The sequence below is a fragment of the Sceloporus undulatus genome, chromosome 1, assembly GCF_019175285.1.
Source record: "Sceloporus undulatus isolate JIND9_A2432 ecotype Alabama chromosome 1, SceUnd_v1.1, whole genome shotgun sequence".
Lineage (NCBI taxonomy): Eukaryota > Metazoa > Chordata > Lepidosauria > Squamata > Phrynosomatidae > Sceloporus > Sceloporus undulatus.
In genome coordinates this window covers 135,323,743-135,343,811 of record NC_056522.1, presented here as the reverse complement: position 1 = coordinate 135,343,811, position 20,069 = coordinate 135,323,743, and the positions used below count along the sequence as shown (strand labels likewise).

The 20,069-nt window shown below is 37.6% G+C and overlaps 1 protein-coding gene across 1 annotated transcript in view; it reads right to left on the bottom strand.

Annotated features, from left to right (window-relative positions):
* Nucleotides 1-18,251, bottom strand: part of MYT1L (myelin transcription factor 1 like) — a 409,399-nt gene extending 391,148 nt beyond the window's left edge. The window contains 1 exon segment of the mRNA XM_042477632.1: nt 17,409-18,251. The gene's annotated coding sequence lies outside the window, so the exon portion shown is untranslated.
* Between the last annotated feature and the right edge of the window lie 1,818 nt (nt 18,252-20,069).

Genomic DNA, 20,069 nt, shown 5'->3' with positions numbered 1-20,069 from the left:
CCTGGCTCCAATGCTGATCCCTGAACTCGCTTCGGTGGCTATTTTTCAAAGTCGGAAAGCTCCTGATTTTGAAAAATGGCTGGTGACCAGCACTGAAGCCAGAATGTATCTGGATGGTGGTTTTGAAGAGAAAAGCCACGTGATAACACTAGCATGCAGCCCAAATGATGATTGAATTCAGTGGCGGTAAGAGGCTTTATTTAGCTGTGCGATTATTTCCTTAAAATGACAAAAGTCTATAAAAAGAATACTATTGAAATCATGCAGTATTGCTGCTGGTTAGTATAAACAGGTTCACTAGATGGACCAGAGATCTGACTTAGTCCTAGGCATCCTCCTATGTATTGTACTTCAAAATTATGAAAACACAGGAAAGAAACACAAATATGAAACCAGCTGTCTGCTTCTGAACTTCTTCTGTGAGAACCAAAGCAAGAACCAGACAGCTCTTTGCCACCATGACCTGAAATAAGTCCAGATACAAAAATAGTGTGCCATTAGGAGAACTCAGGGTGGGAAGATGTGTCAAAGGCATATATGGAGAAACATTCTTCCTTTTGCATATAATATCCATAACACTGTAAGGGCCAAGTGTGGTATGCAACACTAAGAGCAATCTTTATTCTATTTTGTTTCTGTGCTATATATGAAATATTCCTGATGGTTCAAATTATTAAATTAAGTTCCCTTTAGTTATATAGGGAAATTAATTAATTTGGAAAACACAGACATCTCACTATAGGTTATTTGTAGAAGAACAGAACTGTTCTAGATATGAGTAAGCACACTCCTGAGCAGCACCACAAATAATGAGCAGCATCCATCTGAGTACTGTTTCATTGTGGCGCGTTACAGACCGCCCAAAATGGGCGGTCTGCCGCCGCCGCCATTTGCAGTGCGGAGGAGCCCCAGCTTCCAAACCGCGCGGCTCCTCTGTGCTGCAAAAAGAAGCCCCCAACGGCGCTTCTTATTGCGGCGTGCTTATGATGTCGTGAGGTGCCAATGGTGCACTAGCGGTGTCATTTGTGCTGCGTGACATGCGGACGCAACGTGTCCGCTACGTCAAGATGGCGGCACCCGTGTGGAACGGGCACCGCCATTTTGTACGTGCTCCGTGTGTATTAGGGTTAGGGGCGTCAGGAAGTGACGCCCCTTTCTAACCCTAGTACGCGTGGAGTGCGTACTATAGGCCCGTGCGGAACAGGCCTTCATATCATAAAATACTATTTAATGTAATATTGTTCATGTATTTGGCTGGTTGTATGAGAAAAGGAAATCTTTGATAACTGCTTTGTTTTTACTTTGTTACCCAAAAGTTTTACTTTCCAGGGTTTTCATTTATGACAAGCTCCCTAAGAAAACAAAAAAAGTACACTGAAATTTACAAGCATCACTTACACTGATTGAATAATTGTTTTCAAAATGTTTCATATATTCTATTGTTTTAGGCTGTAGTTTTAATTAAACTGCTTGGGTTTAATTAAAAAATAAGTGGCTAAGTTGCTGACTCTGTTGATTGCATGATCGGCAGGTTGGCAGTTCGAGGCCCAAGTGCTGCATGATGGATTGAGCTCCTGTCACTAGTCCCAGTTTCTGCCAATTTACCAGTTCAAAAGCATGCAAATGCAAATAGATAAAGAAGCACCACTCCTCAATGGGAAGGTAATAGCTTTCGGTGGAGTCATGCGGGCCACATGACCACTAGAGCAGTCCTCGGACAACTTAGAAACAGAGATGAGCACCGCCCCCTAAAGTCAGTTACGACTAAACATTCATGTCAAGGGACTACCTTTACCTTTACACAATGAAATTAGATATTTAAGTGAAGAAGAGGGTATAAATATCAGATTTCATGAGGAAATAGTTCTTGATCCAGTGTATATCTGCTTCGGTTTATAAAGTATCTATCTAATTTGGGGGTATGTCTAACAGTTCACTTTAGTGCTATCTGTTGTCATCTTCTAGACTAAAGATGTTTCCATGTTTAATACAGTGTCTCTTTATATCTTGACTCTTGTAGATTCTGTTAACAAAGTCATTCATTCTCTTTCAGTAGTCTTAGCTGAATCTATGAGTCATGTTTTCCAAAAACTGCAGCTATAAAAATATTCACAATGTGTACTACATTAAAAAGAACAAATGAACAAACTTCATGCCTTAATGACTAGATCATGATCCCAAACAGCAGCAACCTTTGTGATAATTTGAGTACCTATTTACAGTTGCTGCCAGTTTTTTCAAAGATCAGTTTGGTTATGTTTCATATTAACCTCCTGAATTTCACATCCAGAAATGGTCAATGTGCATGGAAATGTTTTCATAAGCCCTGGCTCCTAGATGTGTAAATTCCCTAGAAATTTCAGTTTAACCATAAAAAATTACCACTTCCCAGTACAGTAATTTAAATGTGTCCCAAACCACTCTAATAAATGTGTTTATTCTGTCAGAGTCCAGGGTAACTTAGAAACATTAATTCTTGTTTTATACTCTTATTAAAGCTCTTTCTGAGAAAAGAACAGCGTACATTTTGGGACTTTTGGGGACTGTCCAGATTTTTATCGGAATGCATTTACACTGAACACTGCACTTGGTATCCTTACATGCCTATATTCCTGCTACAAAAGTGCTGGAACTGCACTGGAAAGTAGTTGGAAGCTGGCAGCAACTACAGCTATACTCTAAAATAAAATTTTAAAAAAATGCTTACTGAAGTTTATTTTTGTCATTTCATAGACATGGCTGTTTAATTTCTCTACATCAAAAGATGCTTAGTCAGATAAGCCCAGTGCAAACAACAAAGCTCTTGTGTAGAAACAGAAGATAAATTCACATTTCCATAAGATACCAGCTCCTGAGAGCAATATACAGTACTGTGATTTTGAATTGATTGGTATCTTTGTGTTTGTACTTTTAATCACCATAATAAGTACACAAATTTTTAAAAGTGGTTAGTTCTTCTAAGGAGCAACTGGTCCAGTCTGAGAAATTCAAGTTTTATAAGTACTGTATTTAAAATGTTGGTATTCAGAAACTGGGAAAGAAAAGTTGGCACCTATCAGTGGTTCACAAAAGATATACTGGAAAGGTATCTGCCATCCAAAAAGAACAAAATTGCTATTATTATACTATACAATAAAAAAATTGATTTAACATACCACATGCGCAGCAGGTTTCCTCTCCCACTGGATTTTGGGACCACAGTTAAAGGTCTTCCATTCCAGGGGTCCCCAGATGACCACCCAAAGAACAGCAAATGGTGGGAGCATGGGTAAGCAGCCCCAGCATCAGCACCTAGGGCCAGCATGGAGATGTCCAGGCTCATCAGAGCTAACAGTACTTTGTTTTTGTGCAGCATTCTTTCTTATATTTTTGAACATCTTATAGTCAAAGGACACCCATCCAAACTAGGGCATGGTTATTTTATTATGATTATTTTTATATTAAAAGTATATAATATTTTTCTACAACAAAATTGATTTCACTGCCAAGGAAATGTGTTTTCCTTTAGAACAACAGCAGCAAACTCCTTTTCATTCCTGTAGAAGTGATAGCACAAGTGATTTTAATATGTAATGTTGCATATGTTCAGTGTTGTCAAACAGGTTTTTTTTAAAAAAAATAGAGGTTTAGAGAATCACTTGTAAATTATGGAATGCTGGATAGGGGAGCAAATAAATCTTACTGACAGGCATGACTGTCTAAACAGGTCCACAATAAGACTGTTATATCTAGGAACTAATATTACTTAGTAACACCACTACCTGTTTTGCTTAATGAACCAGAAACTGAATGCCTATGCATGCACATGAAGGGAGTGGAGTAGAGGGGAAGTATGGACAAGGACATGTTATGCTCTTTGGGGATCTCTGTTTGAAGATGATGACCTATTATAGATTGGGCCAAGCCCATGTATGAACATCTGTATGGGCCTTTCAGTCTCCTGTTGACTTATGGGGCCCGGCAAGCAATACTCAGAGGGGATTTTGCCCATTCCTTCCTCTAAAATATAGCTTTCAGTACCTATTATTAATTAGTGATTTCCCTTTAAAGTACTAACCAGAGCTGACCCTGCTTAGCTTCCAAGATCAGACAGGATCTAGTCCTTTAGTGTATTTAGGCCTGGCTCATAAAGGCATACTTGACCCAAGTATATATTAAAAAATCATTCTTGTGAATTCTCTATATGTCCAAGCCTGCTGCTAAATATTTTGAAACATAAATCCAAAGCCTGGGTAGTTGTTTTTTCTTCCCTTTGTATTGCCTGTGGTCATTTATACTAGTGGTGGGTGCCAAATGATTTAATATAAATTTTATTAAATGAAAGCAAGGGAAGCGGCCTGATTCAGAAACAAAGAATAAGACCATGGGTCTCAGGATCGCTCTCTCTCTCTCTCTTCTCTTTAAGGAAGGGCACTAAAGTAATTAAACTTAAAAAAACAGAGTGCATTTTTAAAAAAATGTTTTATAGGCAAATCTTACCATGAACACCTATTGCTTCTCTAACTAGCCGTGATGTGGCACTGCTTATCAGAAAACACCTCCAGAAGAACAGTGTGAGTCAATGTCACAATCTGAAAAAGTGAAGTCTTTCACAATATTAATGGCAGCCTGCCATGAATTCCTCCTTTCCTTAATGGCTGAAGGAACTGTAAAAGAGCATGAAGGGTCATCAGCCTCTACTGTTAATGTAGGCAGATATCACAGTCAGAGACACATTCTAGTGACCAAAAAAAAAAACAAAACAAAACAAAAAAAAAAAACCACAAAAAAACAGTTGCCAGAACATGTCAAAAAAAAATGAAAGAGCTTGGATTTCTTCACATGAAGAAATTAACAAAGGAAGAAAGTTTGGTACAAGATACAAGTAAAATTTGCTAGTGCCTCCCCCCCCCATCAGGATTGGGAAGCACGGTACAATATTAAGGTTTAAAACATTAACTCTTTTCTGCTTTTACAGTATAGGGAAAGAAGAGTACAACAGAGTGTTTTAACTTTCATCTTCTTACCCCTTTGTTATATAAGTACTAGAAGAAATGTATGAGAGCCAACATGGTGTGGTGGTTTCAGCACTGGACTATGACTCTGGAGACCAGGGTTTGAATCCTCTCTTGGCCATGGAAACCCATTAGGTGAACTTAAGCAAATCACATGCTTTCAGCCCCAGAAAACCCTTTGATAATTTGGGAAGAACTTGAAGGTACACAAAAACAGCAAGAAATACATAATAGGTGTATTAATTTTGACAGAACCACAGCAATTAGTATCAGCTATACCTTATACAACTATGGGTCCCAGGAAACCTGAAATTAAATTACTAGATCCACAACCTGATCTGGAGTGTCACTAAACATGGAATATTCACCAAACCTGGAAAGTTCTGCATGACATATACTGTATGCCACACATATATATGCCATACGTGGGTATCACCACCCGCCCCCAGTCATCCTTACTCCCAATTTCAGTAAGCAGGGAGAATTAAACCCTCTCTCAGCACACCTAGATCTCAATCAATGGGGGGGAGGCAGGAAGGAGATGTGATGGTATTTCTGAGTTCCCATCATGCATCTTCTAGAAAAAACTTGTTGAACTGTGTATTTACAAAAGGGATTGTGAGAAATCAAAAGCCGTGTGCACGCATGTGTATGTGTGTGTGTGACACTGGTTAACAGAAAGATTTTGGTAATCTCTGATCATATCCAAGAAGGAGATGCTGATCTGTTAATACCACAATTATAAATGTTACCACAAGACATTAGCTGATATTATTGTTCAAATGTATATACAAGCTTTGGGATCATTCTTCTATCTCAAGTGTCATTTTTGTAACACTGCAAGTTAGAACAATAGTAAATTAATCTATTTGCAGGGAACTGGTTACTTAAAGATGTCTCTGCAGTCCATGCTCTACAAACATGTGTTTCCAAGTTCAGAGAAATGTAGTAGAGATTTATATCTGAAGAGCTGTTTTCCAGACAATCGAAGACCAAGACGACCTACACTAAAATGGTTTGCCTTCAGAAGAAGAATGAGACTTTGGCTATGTGTTTCTCCAAGTTGCAAACTACAATAAACCTCTTGAACCACTCCTTTGTCATCATATGTTAAAAGCTAAAGATAAAACCTTTTTCTGACATTTTAAAAATCCTGAAATGTGTAATCTTGTAAAGAGCTGCTCTTGATTGTACTGCTTTTAACCTGCTTTTTATTATCTAAATTGTATGTTTAAAAGTGTTTTTAATGTTATTGACAGTTAAATTATATATTAATCTTAACCGTCTGTATATTTTAGCTGCACTGCATTTGTTTTAATTGGTAAACTGCCTTGAGTCCCAGTCTTGGGGGGAAGGAAGGGTATAAAGTTAGCAACAACAACCTGTTCTGTATAACAGAAAGAATGGGATAAAGCTCTCTGATATTTCTCCAGAAGGTTTCAAACTTCTGCAGGAAAGCAATTTTGTGGGAGGTCAAACAGACACTTGTAAAATAGTGTCACCTCCCCAAACCATACCATGAATCCACCCCATACATAAAATCTCGTGAATAAAGACAGTTTTCTATTTAAATGTTCAAATCACATTTCATAAATTTTTGAAACTACACCATGGTCTAGTCTTTCTGCCCTACCCCACAATAGCCATCCCTGCTTTTTAACCCAGCATCCAGCATGAAGAAGCACCCTACAAAATGTGGTGTTCATTTTTTTCCAGTTACTCTTATTAAAGTTAAAGTCCTGTTCTTTTAATTAAAAAAAACCACTAATGAATCAGTGTACCAAAAACATTTTATAAATACATACATACATATAAGCTCTAGTTTGAAAGAATTTCCATCTTGTTTTTGTTCATCTGCTTCCTTAGACTGTAGAAAGGCCTTGACTGTCTGGAAAAACTCAAGATTGGACTGACATTATTTACCTTCTTTTAATTTTCATTTTTATGTGACTGACTTGTAGTTTTGTCATTACAGCCAGACATAAAAGTATGATAGGTAGGCACTGTTCTGCATGATTTGTAGTTATAGCCATGACAGTTTGATAGATAAATGCATATTGATCTACCTAGATTGACCCTGGATCCAATATCCTTGATTATTATGGAATTTTGGCCCTCCTACCAACTATCCAACTCTTGTCTCAGTGTACAAGAAATCCTGGGAGTAATAATTAGTGTGGGAACATGTCACTCTGAGATAGTTATGCTTTGCTGTCTCCCAAATGACAAGGCTGGATTCAACTGAACAAGTACTTCTCCATTCCAAGGAAGGCCCTGAAGTGGTACCATGGTTTCATTTGTTCTAGTACTGTTTCTTGTTGGCTATGGTAAACAAGATTTGAACAATGTACTTTATAGACAGGGCATCCAGACATCTTTCTTTTCCAGGACATGTCCTGCATTTCAGTCTTCTGTCCAAGAGAAATTCCAAAATGTCCTCCATTTGGAGCAGGACTAAGAAGCATGAGTTTATATTTACATCAATGTTTTTGGCTTTTATTTTGTAATGTCCAAAAATGTTCTTGAACGTCTTGCATTTTATGCTGCCTTGTCCTCCTTTGCAGTTATGACATCTGGTCACCCTCTTTATAAATGGAGAGAAATAATATTGCATAAATGTACCCAAACAATCTGCAGTTTAGCTTCATCTTTTTTTCTCCTTGTGCTGAGAAGATTTTTAAAAAGATTTCTGGGCACAGTCATATGTGGTTGGTGCTTCATTGAGAGAGGGATGTGTGCTTACTGGCCTTAAAAATGTGAAAGTATGTAGAGTTGCCATACTCTAGCCCTTTAAATTTAGGCACATGATGTGCATATTATGCAAATTATTTTAATTTTGCATACTATTATTTGGTATACTAATTATTCAAATTCATCATATTAACAACAGATTTTTTTTCCCACTGCCTTGGCAGAAATTTTGTAGAAACTTCCATTCTGAGAGAACCAGTAGTATAATGTTTGAAGTGCTGGACTTGGAACAGGGAGCTTGATCGTGGAATTTACCTCAATACATCCTGTCTATCATCTCCTGAATAATTTAGCTGAATAATTTTGATGGGTTATAATACGGTAATAATAGAGTTTATTGTACTGCAACTCTTTTTGCTGCTTTGAGAAAACATTTTTAAATGAAAAGAATGGAAAAGAATTGTAAACCACATATGGGAATCCCACTTGATCCAAAGTGATCTAAATGCTTGTAAGCAGGCTGTATTTCTATGTCTTCCAATAGTAAATAACCAGAGTAATTTTGTCTTAATACCAACACTTTGTTTGCGAGATAGGCTGCACCAGCATTGCTGAAATAAAGCAATTTTACACCACTTTAACTGCCATGGCTCAATGCTATGGAATCCTGGGATTTGTAATTTGTTGTAGCAAGAGACCTCTCTGACATAGGAAGCTACTATATATACTCGACTATAAGTAGATATCATGTATAAGTTGAGGGCAGTTTTGGGGGCAAAATTATGGATTTCGATATGACCTGTGGGTAACTTGAGGGTAACACTTAGGGGCATGTAACAAAGGATCTAAAGGATGAAGCAAAGGAAAACGATGCCAAAGAACTTACAAAATTCCAGCTGACATTAATTGTTGGTGCTCACACTGGAGGCTGGCTGGATGATAGAGTAGAGGGAAGATCAGTCCTTCCAAAACAGATTGCATATTCTTGCCTTTTAACAGGGTATGTTTCCTTTTTTCAATAAGAATTAAAGTACAATACTTACATTAACCTGTGGATAAGTCAACTCAGGTTTTTGAGGGTCAATTTTTTGACTAAAATTTCTAGACTTATACATGAGTATATACTGTAAATATCTCACAAAACTCCAAATCACAGAATTCTGTAGCACTGAACCATGGAAAGTGGTGTCAAACTGCATTATTTCTGTAGTACAGAGGCAGTCATAGATACAGCCTAAGTGCAGTAAAGGTTGCACATTAAATATAATGTGGAAGTTGGTGCTCAAATGTTGGATGTTCACAACAATAAAGGCCCAGTATAGTTAAGGGATTGCTTCTTACCCAAAGCCCATTTCCTAAATTTCAGCAGGAAAGACATAGGGAATGGATTTTCTGAGGACTGGCCCCCATATCGTGGAATTCACTTCACCCAAACATGTGCCAAACTCTAAACATCTTGTAAAATTGCTGCTAGCGGATGACACTGAATGAACAGTTTTATAATGCAGGGTTACCAGCACATAGGTTAGACTGTAGGATGCATTAAGCAAAGCCATGCTACTAAAATTAGTATATGTTAATTTTCCATATCTGCTCTGAACATTTGGAAACAGGCTGGATAAATAAAGCATGCCCAAAGTCAGTTCATTTTTAAGTGCATCCCTGCACTCTAGTGCTCCCAATTTGCATACATAATTTTTAATGTTACCAGTGAACATCCTGTCTATGATTTAAAGGCAGTAGATGGCCATGACAGACAGACTGTTGATAAGTCTGTGCTAGCAAGGAAAACAAAATCAGTAATGAAGAGAAATTTAAGTCCAGACTCTGCCATGGATTTTATTTTATTTTTATTACAACACTAATAAACAGTACTCTCAAACCCCATTTTCTGTGAAAACTTAATTTACTTTCTGGCACTGAAAGAGTACTATAATTGATAGTAGCAAAACTCTTCAACCTATTCCTGTTTTGATTATTAGTGACTCCTTCACTAGTTTGTAAACAGGTAAAATAACCAGTCTCTGGAGGGAAAATGAGAACATTTCTTGGCTTGGATATCCCATAGGGAAAATATTGTTTTTAAACCTGTCAAAAGCATAGATGGTTTATTGGAATACTTATAAACGGAAATAAATTATCTATACTGCACTATCAAATGACTCAAAGGTACAGAAAAGTATGGTTACATTTAGGATGCACATGTAAATGTGGTAATAATGCAAACGGGGTACAGTCTGTTGACAATCAGAGAGTGATGTTTCCTTAAGACTCAGAGCTTGGGAAAGTTGCTTATTGACTATCAGAATCCCTCAGCCAGCACAAGCTACTATAACCCCCCTCAAAAAGTTTCCAAGTTCTGCTAAAATGGTTTCCATTTAGTCAGATGATGTAGAATGCCAAAATGGGCCTCTACTCTGGAGGCCTTTTCAGTTTGTGAGGCACTGCAACACTTTCACAGATTGTAATGTATCTATAATACAATGAAGCACCATGCACCACTGCACAAGGTTCTGCACTAGACTAGTTTGATCCAGCAGGCATATGTTAAATAATATATTTCAGGAGACGAAGGAGGTATTTGAAAAATCAACTTAGTGGTGTTAGATGTGGCAGGGATGATTATAAGATGAACTCTGCCACCTAAGAGCTTCTTCCTTTTCTCTGCTTACTGTTTATTGCACACACATCAGTACTTGCTTCAGTGAGAGAAAATATCTTATATACAACGAGTGCATAAACTCTATGCTCCTACCTTCTCCAGTAGGAAGAAAAATTCTCCAATCCCCTCCAAAAACCTACATGAAATCCAATAGGACCACTTTCCGTTTTTTCAGAGGAAACTAAAATAGTTGTCTTCTAATTACTTTTTCAAATGGTCCAAGTGCAATAAGTAGCTGGCCTGTAATATACGACACATTTAAACAGCTTAAATAAATATACACAAGAGACCATGATGCAACAGCATAAGATACATGAACTGGCACCTGAACCATTTGATATTCCTCCTTTACTGTTAAGTGAGGCCACATAATTATAAAGGCATTTACATGGACAGCATTGTACTTTGCTAAGTTACCATTATAATTTAAAGCAGGGCTCTTCCACACTGGCTAAAAGCATCTGGATTTAGTGGGAGGTATAGCTCTACTTACTGGAGGATGGTATGGTATCTGAATGTTCTTCCTGTCCTGCCATTTTTCCCTCATAAACCTGCACTACTACTAACAACTGCAGGGTAGGATGGGTTTGGGGTTTTGTTTTTGTTTTTTTCTGCCCTGGTAGGAAATGCAGGCTAGGGAAAATGTGACACATCTGTATCCTTTTTCTCAATTTCTCCTGCTGTATTTCTAGCCAGTCCCATTGACAACATTTCAAATCTGGAGGAGTTGACCTTGGCCACAGAGGATTTCCACTGACATCCTTACATTTCCAGTTGCTAATGTTTCTTCCCCCAACTCCTCACCCCTTCTTTTTAAAGCTATATTGTAAGTGGTATGGCCTTATAAAACACAAGTACTATGATTATATAAAAAAGTTAAAAGACATTAAATAGATGGGAGAGTAAGAACATGTATAATGGAAGAGAGGCATATGGGAGGTGTTGAGCTTATAGAAGGAATGAAACAAAAGGAGGCCCACACTATACCTCAAAGGGGAGAAAATAAATGTATAGATTGACAGTAGCAGCTACAACCAGCAACAAACCTGTGCTCAAAACCTAGTATATTTAGAAGGCAACCAGAAGTGGGAGCAGAAACAACCACTACAAAGTGTGAAAACCCTAAAAAGAATGCCCCAACATTTTCTAGATCACTTCATCTCCCAGAAGCTCCAGCCAGCTTCACCAACTGTCAGGAATTCTGGCAACTGAAGTCCAAAACATCTGGAGGACCAAAGTCTGGGAATCACTGTTCTGGAACTATTGACTTCCTAATAGCAGTCTGGAGGAGACTTCAATCATTGTACTTTCTTCATTTACAAACGTAATCAATTATAAATAACTCAGTATATTTAAATATTTACTTCCAAGCTCTGTGCTATTTCTACTGTTTTATCTCAAGCATAGTTTTTTTAATCCTTGTAGGAGTCCTCCATCATCACTGAAATCAATGTTATTTAGCCCTGGGTAGAGATGTGCATCATCTCATTCTCACCTTGCACTTTTTAAGGCAAGAAAGAGAACGGAAAATGAGGATTTGGGAAGGCTTGAAAATACAAGGGTTATTGTCTTCAGAGAAGGCACAGGGCAAAGGAAAGCAACATTGATTTCAATTCTCCATTCCAAGACAAGTAGAGACTGAGGGTATAGTAGGGTATCCTTACAGGCTACTTAAACCTACTGCTGTTTCTCTTGTGGACCATAAAGATCCATGGCCGGTTACTTTTAAAACTGTTTAATGCACATTTTTCATAGCTGTGGTGAAGTAATTTAATACAAACAATGTGTTATCCATGGCTATAGAACCCAGTAGGTGTATATTGGCAAATACTATATAAAAATGTGATGGCTGATGAAATTGCCCCATTGACAGTCACCAAGTGGAGAACATGTACCTACTTCTACACTAGGAACCAACACCAACTCTGTTCCAAAGGTGGAAAGTGAAGACAAGCAAGAAAGATTAACAAACCAGTTCTGTAGGATAAAGACTGCAATGGTATGTTACAGTACTGCAAATTAGCATATAGCAAATGTTTTTACAACAAGACAGTTTTTAAAATTGTCATACAGGTAGCTCATCTAAAGAAATCCAGGATAGACAAGCAGAAATATGATAAGGACAATAGTTTCAGGAGTATGCCTTGTGCCACAAATGAGCCAGGCATTACAATAACAAGAAAACATCCTAATGTGGTCTCTGGTGATTTGTATGGATCAGTAAGGACTTCTGACACTTAATTTTCTAATAATAGTGACAACTAAAAAGCTTTCCTCTCCACAGCTAGGCTGCTGACAATGAATGTTCCAGGGTGGGAAGAAAGTGTGAGTCTGTTTCTGGTACCAATCACAGATTTATGAACTATGCCATATGCTAAGAGACAATATGTTCCTTAATTCTCACTGTATCTCTGCTTAACTTACTGGTTTGCAAATAGGTTTGATTGCTGGATCGACAGGTATTATTAAAGATCAAAGTGTATCCTCCAGTCCTAAAGATTTCCACCCTTCTTTTCATCAAATTACGTAGCAAGACAACAATGGTAGCCTCTCCTTAACTGAGGCAATTTTTGTGTCTGATGGCTCTTCATAATGACAGCTCCCTAACTTCTCCAAAAACTTTCAAAATGTGAGAGGGATTATGAAAAGCTTAGCATATATTGGATGATATATGGCAAGTTACATATGTCACAGACAACTAGTCACCACAGTGGGGAAGGGCATAATAATGGGATCCATGATTCTCAGAATGGTTGTGCAAATCCACAACATCTACCACAGAAGTATGCAACAACTCCTCTCTCACGTATATACAAATATCTCTAATTTTTTTCGGTTTGCTACTATATGAGAGACATATTTTGCTGACCTATTTATTTGTCTGCATAGTACCACTGTTATTTTTATCAGAGACAAAGGCACACACTAGTCAGGATGAACCAGGCTTCCCTGTCTGTTAGTATGCATCCTAAGTTAAGAGGTATTCCCCAGCTGTGCTGTTATAAAAAGCATGCCAGAACCTCAATTCACAATGCCAAGGCCCATTGCTTCAGTATGTTTTGGATGTCTTGTGATTCCTTTCTTTGAGATGGTTTAAACACATACTCTCTCTTAGATTTTTCTCCCTTTTTTAACCTCAAACTTGCCAGTCCCTCCAAAAACGTACGTCTATAAAAAAATTCAGGTGTGATCTCTCAAGCATGGCAGGACCATTATGTACAACTTAGCAGCAAAAATAACATCGCATCCAGGATCAGTTTTGACTCTTGTCTCAAAAGGGAAAGAAAAATCATCTTACATAATTTTTTCAAACTACTGTACAACTCTTAGATGCCCTAGCTCACTAAACTGGGTTTATTTTATTCAAAGAGAGAAAAATTTCAAGAAGGGACAAAGACAGAGTTAAATCCTGCAACATTATATTTATGCACAGCATGTTAAGCAAAAGACTACCAAAATTAAGCATACATTTTATTGCCTTGTTAATAGTCTTCAGTCCTTACTAGAGATGGGAGAAGACAAAATTTAACTTGAAAACTAGAGCTGACACTTTAGCTTGTTTATACCAGCCATCTTTTAAGTAAATATCCTTACAATATCCATATAAGATGTAGAATGGCTGTCACAGCAGTTCTTGGGCAGAATATCAAAAAACATAAAGAAATCCACTATCAACCTAACCATCTTGTGCATTCTGTGTTTCTACAATCGGCACAGCAATAAAGCCTAGAGGACTTGTATTGTGGCAAGTTGAAAATATACAACGTGAGCAAATCCAATCTCAGAACTACCACCACCAACAGTGAAGTAATAAATGTCTGTGAAGCCAAACTAATATTGCTAGTAACAACATACACAGACAATTGGGGGGGGGGGGGACCTTCAGTTAACTGTGTTGTGTTTTAAAGAAGCAAAACAACTGTCAGCTAAAAACCTACCATGCAAGTAATTTTACAAATAGTACTTTGCCCCATTTCATGGCCCTCTCATACTAACAGCAACTAGCATTAAGCAGCACAATTCACAATCTATGACTTCAGCTGGGTTACTGCCAGATGAATATACAACACTAGTAGATACCATGCCCTCTTTCTAATCAACTTCCCAATTCAGCAGCACCATGCTGACATGAAGTATGTCACACTGGCATGAAGTATGAAGGAGACAGGCTTTGAAAATAGCAGCCCCTGATGCTGAATGGCTTTAAAATCTGCAATCTTACAGATGTTTATGAGTCTGCCTGGTGCAGAGCTATAATCAATTTGCTTATGCCTGACCCTCAAGATGTATTAAATTTATCCTCAAGGAAACTGGTGTCTGAAACCAATTGCCCAGACTCATTAGACACGTGGGAGTTTCAGGGAACTGAAGGGCCTACTGGCAGATGCAACATTGATTTCTGTATGTCCACAATTTACCAGACTGTTCTATACTAGACTTGATTTGATGGCTCTCTATGGGATGCCCTGCAGCCTTGATTATTTCACATCCAAGCTGGCTAGCACAGTTATGTGGCAAGTGTATATTTACAGTCTTTCTGAAATTACTATATTAAACTCTGGTATCCAGATGATATCCACTGAAATTAAAGACAAGTGAAATACTTCAACTGACCACTGTTCAAATATCCCTATGATACAAAATCCTTGTCTTTAATTTCCCAATTCAATCTGTATCTCTAAAGTTATATTTAAGATAATAATGTTCATTGTAATGAACGAATGCACTCAAAACTCTAATGGAAGGAAATAGCATTTATCAGTATATTACAACATGCTTGAGAGTTTTGGGGTTGTTGATGTTGTTGTTGTTTACCTTATTGACCTTCCTCAGTTTGAAAAACTCAGCCCCAAACAACAATTTGCAGATCTAATGTTCTTTTGTTTAAAGATGTTTATATCACCTCAAGGATTTCCCATCTTTCACCAAAGCAGGGATCAGACAGCAATATTATAACATTAAGTTTCTTGACCTATAATGTCAAGAGTTACGTGACAGCATTGAAAGTTCTTCTGATATGTATGTTTTCCAGGAACAGAAATTAATTATTAAATATGATTTGCACATATAGACCTTTGAAACAGGTATATTTTGAGCTATCATTGTGTCAAGACATTTAACACTAATTACTGTGAGCATGTTTGAATTTCCCCCCACATATAACTGTTTATTAATAAAGTGTAACAGTAGTTATCACTGCATGACAGTACTTTTCCATAATATTCAGGAAAGCCCTTTCTGAATTTAACTCACAAATTTCCACTTTGTGCATTTTAATTAATATATATATATATATATATATATATGCTAACTACTCCTGTTTAAATGGAACAAAAACAAGTTTTAATGATATATAGTAAATGGGAGCAGTAGTAAATTCTGATAAGACAGATAAATTCTAAATTCTATGCTAAAGACTAAACTCATACAAAAAAATTAATAACTTCAGTGGACATTCTGGTTCTTATTCAAGGAATCTCCTTGGACAATACATTCAAACACAAAAGAACTAAGGTAGTTGAGATGGGCAACCTATTCTGCATACTGCCTTTAAGTCTGGTTCTCAACATTGAATAATGCATCATCAGGCAGCCTAAACTATAAATTCAAGGAGGAAAACAAAGTACTTGCATATTGGCATCTACTCTGGTTTTTATTTGTCACTCACATGTTCTATTTCTTTGTTTAAGCTTCTTAGTTCCCCCCCCCTCCCCTAGGCACAAACAAGAACTTTTGTCATTTCAAAAGCTATTTATTTCTATTTTGACAATATTCTGTATTTTCATCTAGATTTATTTTGCAGTTCCTTGAGAGCTCACTATATATATATATATTTAAAATGAGGATGAATATATAATAAGGTAATTTATCAAGACCATAACAACCAAGTTTAAGATGAGCATTCAAAACTTGAACAATGAGCTGAAGTAACTGTAAGGTGTTTAAGATTAAGGGTTAACAGTTTGCTTCAAAAATGCTTTGTCTGGAGCTCTGGCTTGCTTTCTTTACTTTTGCATCAGCATATTTCATTCTTATATTTGGTATTTATTTGTGGGAAGCTGTTACATAAATATAAGAAATCAAAAATTATGAGAATTGTACCTTGGGAGCATACATATATTTTTTGTAAAGGAAAAAAATGTGGGGTCATTCTTAAAACAACAACAAAAACAATTGATAATTTATTTCTAATCGTTAGGCAAATAGGTAAATTAAACTGAAGGATACATTTTAATTAATTTCACCTCACAGCTAGATGTGATTATTTTGACTTTAAAAAAATGGTCAGTTAAAATGAAAATTACAAATTTTAAGGAGATTAGGAATGATCATATTAGGATAAAAAAAATTCCAAGATTATAAAAACAAGGTAGATATAGTCAGTCAAACATTAAAATGCCCTTACAAAATTATATAATAAACATGTAATTCCATTATTGGCTTACTAGATCATAATCATGTTCTTGTGGAAGAGTTTGGAGTACTGTTATTGTAAGAAATGATCTTGGTGTCAATATAGAAATTGACTGGATTTTGCTCTCTCTATTCTACTTTTCTATATAGAAAATCCTTTAACAATATAGAAGCAATACTTCATCCTAAGTCACTGCTGCAGCAGTGAGTTGTTGTGGTCCTCAGAATCATAAACTAAGGTGCAAATTTAGTGTGTGTATCTTGTGTGTGTGTGTGTGTGTATCACATATCTATGTCAGAAAGAATTAATTCCATTTAGTTTAAGACAATTAGTCTAATGGTATGTTTAAAAAAAGAAGAAGTTAAGCAAGCATGGAATTACTCCTATATATTTCAAAAAATAAATCCATTAAACTCCTCTGTTTGACCTGGCAACCAAATCAGTGTTTATCAGAATTTCAGGATTTCCCCCCCTCCCAATACATCCAAATAAAATGCTTTAAGAAAAAGCTAAATCTGTACCTTATTCTTTTTAAATAACTTAAGTTTCCTGCACTTTCTGAACAGAAAGTACTGTACTCCCAGACAATAGCCAGAATATTGAGATAAAGAGAAAAAGAGAGAGAGAAAGAGAGAGACGTGCTTACCTGAATGGACTATCAGATGGAAAGCTGAAGAATTGCAAAACAAAGTAGTCCAAATAAATTATCTATGCATGCAGTCCAACTCTCCGCTTTCAAGTAGGCCAGACTGTCAAGCAATCATTTCAGCACCAGCCACTCTGTTTTCCATCTCAGGAGATTCACCCCAAAAAGTGACAAACTTGCTTGGTGGTAGCAACCACGAACTCTTGCACTGCTTCCAGATGCTCACTGTTCATTCACTGTTCATCCCCTCAACTTTTCCAAATGCATATCTTCTCTCAATGCAGCTCCCAGGTACAGAAGAGGACTGCTCCTCATCTGAATGCTAATTATTTTGCCACGCAGACAAAAGTCATAATGTTTTCAGATGGCAGCACAAAGGACCTGAAGTCGAAAGCAAGGAACGAATGAGTTGACGCCACTAAATGATGGGGAAAGGCATGGATGTGTGCAGCACTCTGCAACCTGGACCAGCAGCAGCCTCCATTTAAAAGCAGCAGCAGTAGCAGTGAGACAGGCAGTGGGCTACAGAAAAACCTAGCTGTGTAGTATATGCATCAACCACAGGTTCCCTTAGAGACCACATTACTGCAGCAGAATAGCATCAGTAGCATACTGCTGACTTTCACTGTCTCATTCCGGCTTCCATTATAGAATACAAAATGGTGTGGGGTTTTTTTCCCCCTTCCACAAAATCTAGCCTACCTACTTCAGCTCTCAGCTAGATGAGGGTTTTTCATCATTCGCCCTCACTTCTAGGTTATAGCGATAATTTCTAAATGTCGTGTTTATTAGGCTTGCAATAGAGACAGGCAAGACGGAGGATGCATGCTGTATACAGCCTAGATTGTTACCCACAGGCCCCTAAATCTCTGGAGAAGCAGAATGTGTTATCATGTGCAATGCTGTATTTAATGTAATAGATGGGGATGGTAAATACCACTCAAGCTATTGATAGCAAACTAGTAGGTAATATATGTTTTTTTAAATTAAAACGGGGTCTCTTTTATAACTAGTCTATGGCAAACAGCATGATCATATCATAGAAATGCCAGGGAATCTAACAAGCCCGCTGCCGTTTTGACAGGTTTCTTTTGAGAAAGAATTAAACTCAGCAACCTTGGATTAATAAACAAATAACCATGCAGCATGTGTAGAGTTAACTCCAAGTATGTCTGTAACCTCATTTCAGTTAGCAGCCAACCATATATGTGGGGGTGGAGGGGGGGAAGAGAAGAAACCTTTGGCAAAGAAAACAGCAAATGCCAGAAATGAATAGCTGCAGACGGTCAACAAAGGCAATGTTCTGTCGCTGGTGTAAAGTTTGATCATCAAACTTTAAAAATCAAAAATAGAAATGGAGCCTGATATGCCAAATGGTCTCGGTTTGCTTGATGCTTGCTCCAGAATTTGGCTACCAAACATATGTTGTTTCTGCAGCACTGTTCCCCTCAGACTAGTAAAGAACTGTTTTAAATAGTCTTCAACCAGAGGCATATCTGGAATTAACCCAGTTCAAATACACTGCGTACTGTGGAAATGTATCCTGCACCATATTAACTGTGGTAAGATACTTTATGTTTCATTTTGCTCAACCCTGTGCAATGCAATAGGTCTTGTGACTGTGACACTGTGCTAAAGGGGCAAGACACCTTGACCAATGCCGAGTTTGAAAAGAGGTAGTTCAAAACAACTTGTCTGATTTCTAATTCAGAATAGCCCTAGTTTGAAACAGTGACTTCAGCACAACTGCAAAAACCTTAACATGGAGGCACACACACACACATACACAAACTATGGGAAAGCCATAAAAAGAAAGCAGGAAAAGCCCCTCATATGTTTAGCATGTTTGGCAACCCTACTCTTTCAGCTTCTCCTTCAGATGCTTTATGATTCGAATTTATAAGGCATTTAGGAACATTTGAGAAGAAAAGTACCTCTGACAGATTAGTGTGAAGTACAAAGTAGTGTGTGTATGTGTGTGTATTTCTGTCTCAGGCTGTTTAAGCACCACACATACATGCAAACCTTGCTGCTGCTACAGTCCTCTCTCACACAGTCTTATTGCAAGAGCACACAGGCAAAGCTCCCTCACACAAGGTCTGCCTCATGGAGGGAAGAGGAGCCCTCAGACACTCTCACACACACACTTTACCATTTTCCTCTCATCACACTTCCCACTCACTCACAACACACACAAACCCCTTCTCTTTCCAACTCACAGGCACAAAGCTGGACAGGCAACACAAGATGCTTCAAAAACCAGCCTTAGTCATATAAAGAGAAAGAGAAAGAGACAGAGGGAGAACCTTGTCTTCTTTTCTCTCAACACACAGAACCACACAATTGTCTCTCTCACACAGAGAAAAGGAATCCGTCTTTTCTCTCAACATGCAGAAGAAACACATAGTTATCTCCCACCCAACATACACAAACACACACAGAGAGAATCCTGTCTTCTTTTCTCTCAACAGACACACACAGTTGCCTCTCACACCACACAAACAGGCACACACAGAGAAAGAGAAAGGGGATCCTGTCTTCTTTTCTCTCAGCATACAGAAACACACAATCGCCTTTTACACCACACATACATACACATAGAGAATGCTGACTTCTTTTCTCTCAGCATAAACACACAATATTCTCTTGCCACACACACAC